Source organism: Lagopus muta, chromosome 16 (assembly GCF_023343835.1).
Source record: "Lagopus muta isolate bLagMut1 chromosome 16, bLagMut1 primary, whole genome shotgun sequence".
Classification (NCBI taxonomy): Eukaryota; Metazoa; Chordata; class Aves; order Galliformes; family Phasianidae; genus Lagopus; species Lagopus muta.
The window spans coordinates 13,817,577-13,827,769 of record NC_064448.1 but is presented as its reverse complement, the minus strand read 5'-3'; the positions used below and the strand labels follow the sequence as shown (position 1 = coordinate 13,827,769).

The 10,193-nt window shown below is 50.8% G+C and overlaps 1 protein-coding gene across 3 annotated transcripts in view; it reads left to right on the top strand.

The window, feature by feature from the left end:
• The first annotated feature begins 3,621 nt into the window (after positions 1–3,621).
• NDRG3 (NDRG family member 3) overlaps positions 3,622–10,193 on the top strand; it is a 56,338-nt gene continuing 49,766 nt past the window's right edge. For 2 of the 3 annotated variants that reach the window (XM_048963095.1, XM_048963092.1), the window contains exon 1: positions 3,622–3,745. The gene's annotated coding sequence lies outside the window, so the exon portion shown is untranslated. Of the gene's footprint in view, positions 3,746–4,055; positions 4,333–10,193 lie in introns of those variants that run through there. The other variant, XM_048963093.1, reaches the window with a different exon arrangement.

The window sequence follows — 10,193 nt, the reverse complement described above, 5'->3', positions numbered from 1 at the left end:
CACTGATACGCAGCCATATTTTCAGATTGCATTAAGCAATTACAGAAGAAAAAAGCATGCTTTTATGAAGGAAATAATGGAAACACAGTGTGGGCTGTTTTCTAGGCTGGAAGACACAGAGCTCTCCCTGTATGCTCATAGAGCTGGGCAGAGATGGGCACCATGCTGAAGTGAGAGGAAGCGTCTCCCACAGTCTGTGCAGCTGCTGTGTGGGTCAGTGATCCTTTCATACTGCTCTGTACCCCAGCCATAAGCTGTCTACCCCCCACTTCATACTGTGCCCTTCTTCTGTGCTGTGAAGCAGTGCTGGCCCACTTACACTTCCCAACAGTGAGTACAATGCATGTGCAGTGATTATGTGGAAAGTGTTTTTCAAGGTGCCAATGAAACGAGTGCTTCTTTCAACTGTTTCACTTGCATTAAAGCCCCACAAAGACGTAAGTGAATCTCTTGGCTTTGATATAAAAAGACAAGCTTTGTGGAGAGGAACTTTGCAATCCTGCCATCAGACCATCAACATTAGCGCCTTCTTCTTGCTCTGTCTTGTAGCAAAGGAGCTGCCTTTTGTGTGAGTGCTGGGAGCAGCAGGCTCAGGCCCTGGCCTTCCTTCAGTGCCTGCGTGCCACACACTGCCCAGACTTGAGCAGTGCACTGCTTTGGAAAACGCATGTCCTTCCATCAGGTCCTCTTGCATTACTGGGCCCTTCAGGGCTTACCATCCTCCAACTCCCTCTGGCCTCACGGGGCACATTTTCTTCATTCCCCACCCGTGGCTGAAGATGACCACTCATGCCTTCCACATCTTTGCAGGGCGCTTGAGAAACAGAGTCAGTAGGAGCTCCATGCCGGCAAGGCAGAACTGCAGGCAGCGCCTGTGTGTGAGCAGGCTGCAGCTGCTGCTGCTGGGGAAGCTCTGCCCTCTGCTTCCAGGCACCTTTGCTCTGCACAAAGCCAAGGGATGACACGCTGTGTCGGTGGGTTTGAATGAACCTGATGAGGTGTGTGGAGGAATGGCACAGCTATGTTGTAGCCCGCTGCTCCCCTATCTGCTGCAATAGAAATAAAGATGCCTGCTGAGCTCAGCCCGAAGCTCTTCACAAGCTGCTCCCTGAACCCTGCTGTCCCTACTTGGTGCTTGGTAAAAACAAGCCAATCGTCATCCAGGGCAGCCTGCCATGATTCAAATGAGTCTCCTGTGGGACAGAGAATGGAGTAGGCTCCCATAACCTTGCACTGCAGCTGCATACACTGTGTGTTTCTTTCTGCACTGTCACAAAACCTATCAGAAGGAGAAATGTTAGAAAGAGATTCTGAGCTACCTGCAGAAGCAGTCCACTCACAGCAGCCTTCGAGATGAATTAGATTATTTGGAAGGGAATCTGTTTTGTCAGAGCTGATATCTCTGGCAGACACTCTCTCCTTTGAGAGAGCTGATGCAAACACGCAGAGATGCCCTACCATCTCTTGACTGTGATGAAGAAAAGCAGTATTTTGGAAAATCTGACTTGGATTGGACATAAGAGATGTTTCAGAGACAGGACAGATTTTAGCCATTCTTATTTTCTAAATACGTTTCTCTGAATGCAAACAGGCACTCCAAGCATTTTGCTACACTAAATGTGTATGTTGTACAAGTGGTGGATGAGGGTTACATTGCTTTAAGACCCCATTATCACTCAGTAGGGAATGATTTACTTTTCTATAAGTCTTAAACATTAATTAATTAAAATATATCATCTCAAGGCTGTCTTAGCATTCTGATGTGCAGATCTGGATGGGTAGAGTGCTTGCTTCTATGCGACTGTTCTAGATCTCTCTGTGTAAACTGTAGGTTTTGGCAAGAAAAAAACATTCTGCTGATGCCTTTTGAAGAATTTAGGTTGACATGAGAAAGTTTGCAGTTACACTGTGCCTGTTCAGAAATAAACAGCCGCCCACATTCTCATGGTTTGAAGTCAGGAGGCCCATCCAGATCTCACCTGAGAGCCCCATCTGCGCAGTGCCAGCAGCCTACAAGGCTCTGCATCAGCACACAGCTGAAGGACTGCTGTGGAACCACAGCCCTGCCTGCCTTCGCAGCCTGAGAGCAAGCAGTTTCTCAGCCCTCATGTGCTTGCAACATGGTTATGACTGCATTAAATCCCCAGCACGACTGTATGGTTTTGTAAACCAGTTCCAAGAGGAGTCATTTTTGTTGGTGTCTTCCCTGGGAAAAAGTATGAGCGGTCCCTTCTGAGCAATTGCAGTAAAAATGCACAGGTCAACCAAAGACACATGGGGAGGAGGTGGTATGAACTCAGTTTAAGGAATCCTGCAGCCTTCTGCTGGGTCCTGCATGTGAGCAGGTGGGACTGGCCATGCCATAGGGCCTGAAGACTTCCTAGGCTGCAGGCATGTTACAATGGTAGTACAGCCTTGTGGGGGAATTTACCTCTTCCCACCTCCACCCAACCTCGGCCACATAATACCTACAGACGTAAGGAGGGGCATCAAACCTCTCCAAGTACAGCGCCTGTGCAGATCTGTACCTCTCCTCTCGTTCCTGGTAGCCCAGGAATGCATAGAGTGCTCACAGGGAGCTGGAGGTACACTTGGGCCCATGCAAGAAGCCAGCAGCCACCAGGCATGTTTCTCTTTACATTTTTTTATATGAAAAAAAAATTGCCAAAACGAAATAAGAGTGTCAATAAATTCATCGTTCTACAATTACAAGGTAATGGCCAAAAGTCACATTCCTTCTTAGCCCAATTGAAGAAAACGTGCAGGGAAACAGCTGGAGACAAGTGCCTATAGGTGGAGTTCGGGGCTGGATCTTTTATCTGCCTTATCTCCACGGGCTCGCCCAGCAATCACGGGCTGCACATGACGTGGGAAATCTCTAGAGTTAACTGAGGATGCGGTGAAGTCCCAGCAGGCAGCGCTGTGAGACGGCGGGATTTCATAGCGCTTTACAGCAGTGACGCGAGAGCCCAGGAGCACCGAGCACCCAGCGGGGCCGGCTGACCCCAGCAGTGGCCGGGAGCACAGCGCCAATCGCCGCCCGCAGCCCCTCCGTTCCGCCACGGCCCAGCACCGGGCGCAGCCGCAGCCTCACTAGGAGCCGAGCAGCGGCACCGCTGGGTGGCACCAGAAACCGGAACGCTTGGGGCGAGACAGTGTTTGTACTAAGGTTAAGGTCAGCGCGGGCAGCCGCGCTGTGTGGAGCGGAGCCGGGTGCGGCTGCGGAAGGAACGCGGCACCGGGCTGCCGTCAGGCGGGCTGCTCAGGGCGGCCGTGCGTTGCCAGAACCTCACACGTGGAAAGGAGCGAGAATCGGCGCGGACAAAGCCCAGGCGTTCCAAAGCCAAGGGGTGCCGGCTTCCCATCCGCGCTCCGTGCCTCCCGGCACCGCCCCGAGCCTCCAGCTCGCGTTCCGGGCCGGACCCGCGCCGCGCCGCGCCCCACGGAAAGGCCGCGAGGCCCGCCCGACCTACGCCAGCGACCTCTAGCATCGCCTCGGCGCCGGGCAGGGCGGGGCGGGGCAGGGCGGGGCCGGTCGGGCTTGCGGGCGGAAGGCGGCGCCGAGAGTTCCCGGACTGCCCGTAAGACGGCGCTGCCGCCTCCTCGCGGTGCGGCCGCCATCTTGTTTGTAGTCCTGAGCCCCCGCGCGACCCTTGCGCACGCGCATTCCCACAGCACGGCGCGCAGGCGCAGAGCGGCCCCACATGCCGCGGCGGCCGGGGAGGCGGAGGTACCTGCGGGCCAGGTGAGCGCCGCGGCCGGCCGTGTCGGGAGCCATGCGGGGTTCCGCGCGGCCGGCCCGCGCTCCGCCCGGATGCTCGAGGCGCCCCGGGGCGGCTGGGCTGCGGGTGCCGAGCGGCGGCTCCGCCGGGGCGGCGGGGAGAGGGTGGGGGCCGTGCCGGCGGGGAGCGGCGGCCGCGGGGCTGGGGCTGCCCGTCCCGGCCGGCCGTTAGCGGGCGCGTCCCGCCGGTAGGGCGAGCGGCAGCGCGCGGGCGGCGCCGTGGGGCCACCGCCGTGTGCGGGCTGTGCCGGGAGGAGGAAAAGCTCCGGGACGTCCCCGGGCGCTGGCGGCGGGCCGCCGTGGTGACAGCCGGGCTGCGGGCTCCGCTCGGCCGCCTTTCCCTCGGCGTGCTCGGCGTTCCGAGATAGCAGCGTTTGGCCGCTGATTTCTTTTCGATTTTTTTTTTTCCTTTGTCCTAGCCAAAAATTTCGGTACAATTTTGGCGTTGCGCGAATGGGAAGGGAGTAAGTTGATTAAAAAAACCCAACAACAAAGCTTTAGCTGACCGACACCATCGCTGTGGGCAAACACCCGCTCATCTGACACGTAACGTAAGTCCCAGGGAGCGATTGGGAACGGTGCAGCCGTGTCGAGCACTTGCGTTATTACAGCAGTTATCCATGCAGATCCCGTGTTCAGATGGTCAGCTCGTGGGACCGGCGCTGCGGCAGCACCGGGGCTGAGCGGGGAGCTGAGCCGCACAGCCGCGGTGTCAGTGGTGAGGAGGTGGGGATCCCAGCTGGGCAGAACCCAGCGTTCCCTGTCAGGTGTGTTTGTGGGCTTCCTGCACTCAGGCAGGAACAGGGTGCTCATTGCTGTGGCTTTGCTTGTCCTTTTCTGTAAAAGCAGGAAGGCAAAAGTCTTCCAAACCCATCAGTCTTTGGCCCCAGCCTATAGGTCTGTGATAAAAGGTCGGTGAGTCATATAAAGTCTGAGAGCTGAGTGGTATCAGCTTGGAGCTCTTCTGGCGAATAGCTGACTTGAACAGGGGAACAGATCCATGCCCCGTGCTCGGATGGGACAGAATTGCAGGTAGGTTGCTGAAGAAACAAGGCAATCCTTAGGATTCATTTGGATCATGGATTGTTGGGCTGGGATTGCAGACTTGGGCCTGAGAATGACTCTTCCACTCTTATTTGTTTGGGATATTGAGACTTAGCTTGTGGCCCACAAAGTGCTGAAGCCGGCTGCTGGGGCAGGAGCTTAGCGTGGGCTATAGCTGGCTGTTAGTGAGGTGCTTGGCTTTGCAAGTGTGGAAGCTGGATAAAATGAGAGCCAAACAACTGCTGGAAGCAGCATTATTGGAGGTGTTAATGATATCCCCGGCTTTTCATTTTATGTTAGATTAAAAACAAATTGAAGTTAACAAGTATGCTTTTAATTTGTGTCTTCCTAATCTCTAATCACCTTCAGAAATCCTCTAGTGCTTTCATATGAAGATTGTGCTTCACATTGGTCACATATAGCAGGATCCTTAATGTTCTTCAATGGAAAACATAACAATACATCTGTACTTCAGAGGCTTTGTTATGTGTAACATATGCTTTGCTCTCTTAAAGATATGAGATTTTGTGCAAGATGGTGCTAAGATGGTTTCTGTTCTTAACCATTCCTGTGTTGCATGCTCAAGGTGAACGTTACAGCACAGTTGTGATGTATAAGTATAGCATTCTGTTGGAGCAGCTGCTGCTGATATGGTGTTAAATGCAAAAAAAAAAAACAACCAAACAAACCAGAACTGAGAAAGCAAATCAACTTTAAACATTTTGCGTTTGTTTTTCATGTGCAACAGAACACGGATTTTAAATTGAAGTACTTAATTGTATTTCTCACCAATAATAGCTCAGCAGGGTTACCACTGCTCGTCTCCTGTAAAAGAGAAAGCCCTCCATGAGCCCTGCTGCTGTAGCTGTAGTCAGTGTCGGTCCCGTAGCCCTCTGCTCAGGGTTTGGCTTGCGCTCGATCTGCCATCTGCACCTCGGATAGAAGCACACGTGCCTCTGCTGCTTATGGCTCTTAAGCCTCAGTGGGACTCTTGCACAGGGTTGGTTAAGGCTATTTGTGTCTGATTGTCACAGCCTGATTTAACCCCTGATCGGTAGAGGAGATTGGAGGAGCATTTTTCCTGCTTCTCTGTAAAACGTTGAAGAAAATGAATCGGGTGTATCTCTTAATGCATCGCAGCGCTCCCGTTTTTCATGGCAATGTGGTTTGGGAGGAGTAATAAAATTCTGTGCTTTTGCCCCAGAAGCCTCAGTGTTTTGGCCATGTGGTAAGATGCTGGGCAAGGCAATGGCAGTGTGGTGCTGATGTGGGAGAGTGTGCCCTCTGCTGTGCAGGTCAGAGCTGTGGGAGATCCTACTAGTCTCACTTGGCCTTCGCTTCTTGTAAATTCAGCAGTAGAAATGGGACTTGCTGGATTTTTAATAGCATATTCTTATCAATGAATCACTTTATTCTGCCTGGTTGCAGCCCCTTGGCTTCTGTGGTGCATGTAGCACTGAGTAACGTAGTGATCGAATTGCTGCTGCAGAAGTAGGGGAAGGAATAACTTGGCTTTCCTTTGGCTGCGGTCCTCACCAGGCTTGGATGCATTTCTCTGTTTGCAACAGGTTTTAGTTCACTGGAGGCATGGCACGTTCCTTACTGTACGTATGCTGGAGGCCGTAGGTGCAATGTTTAATTTTAAAGTAACCTTTACTATTCAGTTGTATATAAGCCAGACTAATTCTTCTATTCATAAGTACCTGTTGAATTAAAAAAAATGTGAAACTAGTTTCCTCTCTGTTTTTTTCCCCACAAGAGCTGAATCATAGCTTTTCTGTTGAACAGAGAATACAAGCAATCTGCTTCCTTCTTTTCATCTGTTCTTTGGAGGTGAAGCCGTATGTTACGTCTTAAACCATCCTGTTGGCTAGTTGGCGTGGGAGAGGGCTGGTGCTGTTCTTGCTCTCCTGTAGCACCTGCAGCACTTGCTGGGTGCTGTCCTGAATGGACAGCGTGCTAAACCAGCAGGGCATTAAGGCAGCCTCTCCAAGTCCTCCACTCCACAGATCAGCTTTTGCCATGTAGGCAAATTGAATGAGTTCAGTGAAGGGCTGAGGAGTACCGGAGATGTAATCGATGTTAGTGGTGTAAGGACAGCCGCAGGACCAGGGGAAAGCACCTATTCTGCCATTCTTTCCTGGCAGTGGCTGAAATGGATACCTTAGGAAAGAGCGTGAGGTCGGGACAAGTGAGGTAGGTGTTTGTCTGAGCCCTTTTACCCTCGCCAGCTCTAGGATGTCTGGAGGTCGGTATCATTTGGATAACGGTCAATGCACTGTTCTTCTGTAGTCGTGCCTGGTCCATTTGAATGTATAGTGCTGCTGGCATCCTGGGGGAGGCCTTCTGGAGCACAGACAATACTGTAGGAGCTCAACACGTCAGCGTTTTTTATTTTGAACTCGACAGCTGCTACCTTCAGTTGATATCTCATAGCTTTTTTATTGTTTGGAAACAGGGAACAACTGATCTGTTTACCTTCTCTGCGCAGCTGATGATTTTATAGACTCAGTCGTATGTCACTGCTGCAGTCTCTGTTTCCAGGCAGAAGAGTCCTAGCCTAATCAATTATTCCTCATTGTTTATCTTTTCAAACCCTGTTTCCTATTTAAAATATTTTCTACTTGTGATGTGTCCCCTCCAAATGAAGGAGCAGGCTGCATCTTGAGTTTAAGGCGCAGGCAAGCTGTAGCTTTGTGTGGTGCCTTAATTCCATCTCTTTCCAAATAATTCCCTAGTATTAGATTGGGTTTTTTTAAGTGCTGGATGGGTGTGAGCTGATGGTTTTATCAGTCATGACTGCAGCAGGAGTTTCAGGGTGTTATCACCAGTTTGGAGCACATCACTTTACATGTGAAATTAGGAGTGGTTTTTTTTCTGTGTGCTTTGTTCTCATGGAATTTCATCTGTGGTTTTATCTCCCCGTTATTCAGTCCCATCAGGTTTTCTGCAGCTCTTCAGCCAGCCCTTATCTCTGCCGTGGGAATAGCTGACATCCCTGGCATGCTCTGATTCCCCCCTTGCCACCTATTCCAGGCCATTGGGAATGCAGTGTACAGCACAGCACTGCAAAGGGCTCCTGTGCGTCTTCCTCCCATGAGGAAATCGATCACTTATCCCTACCCTGTCATCTGTTTTTCAGCTCATTATTAGCACAGTAGAGGGCTTTTCCCTCCGTCCTACGGCTGCAAAGCTATCTGGATGCTATCTCGTGTTGCAGTTTCGTCACCACTAGAAGCAGACGCCTGTCCTCGCAGCCCTGCCTGCTGCTGCCGTGTGAGGCATCGAGCCTGCCAGCAGGCCTGGCTGCAAATGAACCCGACAAATGAGAATTTAATGCTGATTTAGTGTTGATGTACTGATAGTGTACGAACATGTGGATTTGATTAGAAGCAATTCAGTTGGGTAAATGCATATTTCTGTACTTGCTGCTGCTGACTGTAGTTGCGACCCTCCAGGCTCAGCTGCAGTGTGGACTGAAGGCAGTGGCAGTGTCTGTGCAGACAGGTGCTGTGTCTCAGGTTGGTGTGAATGTGCGGCTGTAGTTAGATGGGTATGACTTGGTGTGTGAATCACACCCAGCTGCCAGTCAGATCTGTGACTGCTCCGTGGGCTTTTCGCTGTGCTGGGACAGAAAAACAAGCTGGCCATGAATCCTTGCCTGGAAGTTCTTAAAGGCAGCAAACTAGGAGTTTTGTGCATTTAGGTAAATCAGTAGGGAGCTTGTATAGTTGTCATGTGATGTGTGGACTTCATTCTCTAGCTTCTGTAGGTGTTCCTACCTTTGCACAGGCAAGAGGAGAAATTTGACCTGTGTAAATAATAGCTGTATGGCTTGGATTGGTGCATTTTCTTCAGCAGGAGGACTGAGATGTGGTTCTTGATTTCCCACGCAGTGATGGCGGGGCTCAGGAGCGGCTGAAGCCTGCTTTCCCTGCGCCAGCTCAGGCACTGCCCAGTGTGTACCTGCAGCTCCTGTGCGGCTCCTCTGCTGGGGAAGCAGCTCTTCAGCCCTTCTGTCGCACTCCAGCTTTCCTCTTTTGATGGAGCTCAGCCTGATGTGGTTCTTGTCAAAATCCTGTTATGAAGTCAGCTTCTTGGTTCCATGAGGTTGGACAGAAATGTTACTGAATGCAGTTGTTCACGTGCTCAGGAAGGCTGGGGAGATCTTGTGTGTCACTTTACAGAGCCACTGAGCCTTGTCCATGGCCTGGAACTCTGCGAATGTCCACGCACTCAACCATGGGACAAAACAATAATTACCAGCACATCTAAGATAAATAGGTAATTGGAGACATTCATTTGTTTTTAAGTGTCAGTGTTCCTTCAACCCATAATATTAAGTATTTTTGGTCACATTTGGGATGTGAAGAAGCTGAAGCATTCTTAATCGTTTTGCACTGTGCCTACATAAAGTAAATGTTATGGCTTAGGGAGAAAGACAAGGCAGGCCGGGCTGTTCAGAAGGCTCTCCATCAAGATGTCTCCTTCATGAGAGCTTGTATGGGCCTGTGTCAGGCTGTGAGCACCACGTTGCCACAGATTTCCCTGGTTAGAATTGTGACGGCTGTCATTTGGTAGCACTGGGTGCTCCTGTGTACCACTGCTGGTCTGTCCTTAAATTGAATGATTGATAGAGGAGTTGGTGTAACCTAAATTAGTCAAATGTGCTTTCTCAGTTGCTGGCCTGCCATCATGAAGATTTTAACACAGAAGTTTAAACTGCAAAAATTGGGTGGTTTTCAAGCAAAATGAATGCAGAAGCAGAGCTGAGGTTGGAGGTTGGTCTGTGGATGAGTTAGTGAGGAAGATCAGGTCACCGCTTCTACCAAGAAGAAGCTGAAGCAAGTCGGATTGTTTGGAGAATCCAGTGTCATTTTTATTTGTTTTCAGTGGAATATTGAAAAAACCCAAAAGTTGTTGGGCTTCCATCACTGAGGGGTTGAGGTGCTCCAGCAATGCAATCATAGCCCAGCCTAGGAAGTGCAGCATGCCCTGTCCTCATAGTGAAGGTTTAAAAAAGTTCTTTTGACCACATGGAGCAGGAACTGACTCCCACTGAGCAGCACCCCAGTATTTGTTACCTTTGAACACTTAGTTTGTGCAATTGTAACTGTTTTTGAATGGCATTGAAGTTTGTGGCTGTTGGCTCCTGGGGATGGCGGCGTGAGGTGAGTGCTGATGCAAAGTGCCTGGTTCTAGGGGAGCTGAAACTCAGAATGCCTTTTACTGGGCCTCAAAGAGCATGAAGTCCGAGTCCTGCTGCAGGCTGTCCCGCAGGAAGCACTCATCCCTCATGTAATCATCTCTTGCTCACAAAAGCTGTCTGCTTTTGCAGGATTGTAAAGCCTAGGAGACATCAGCCATT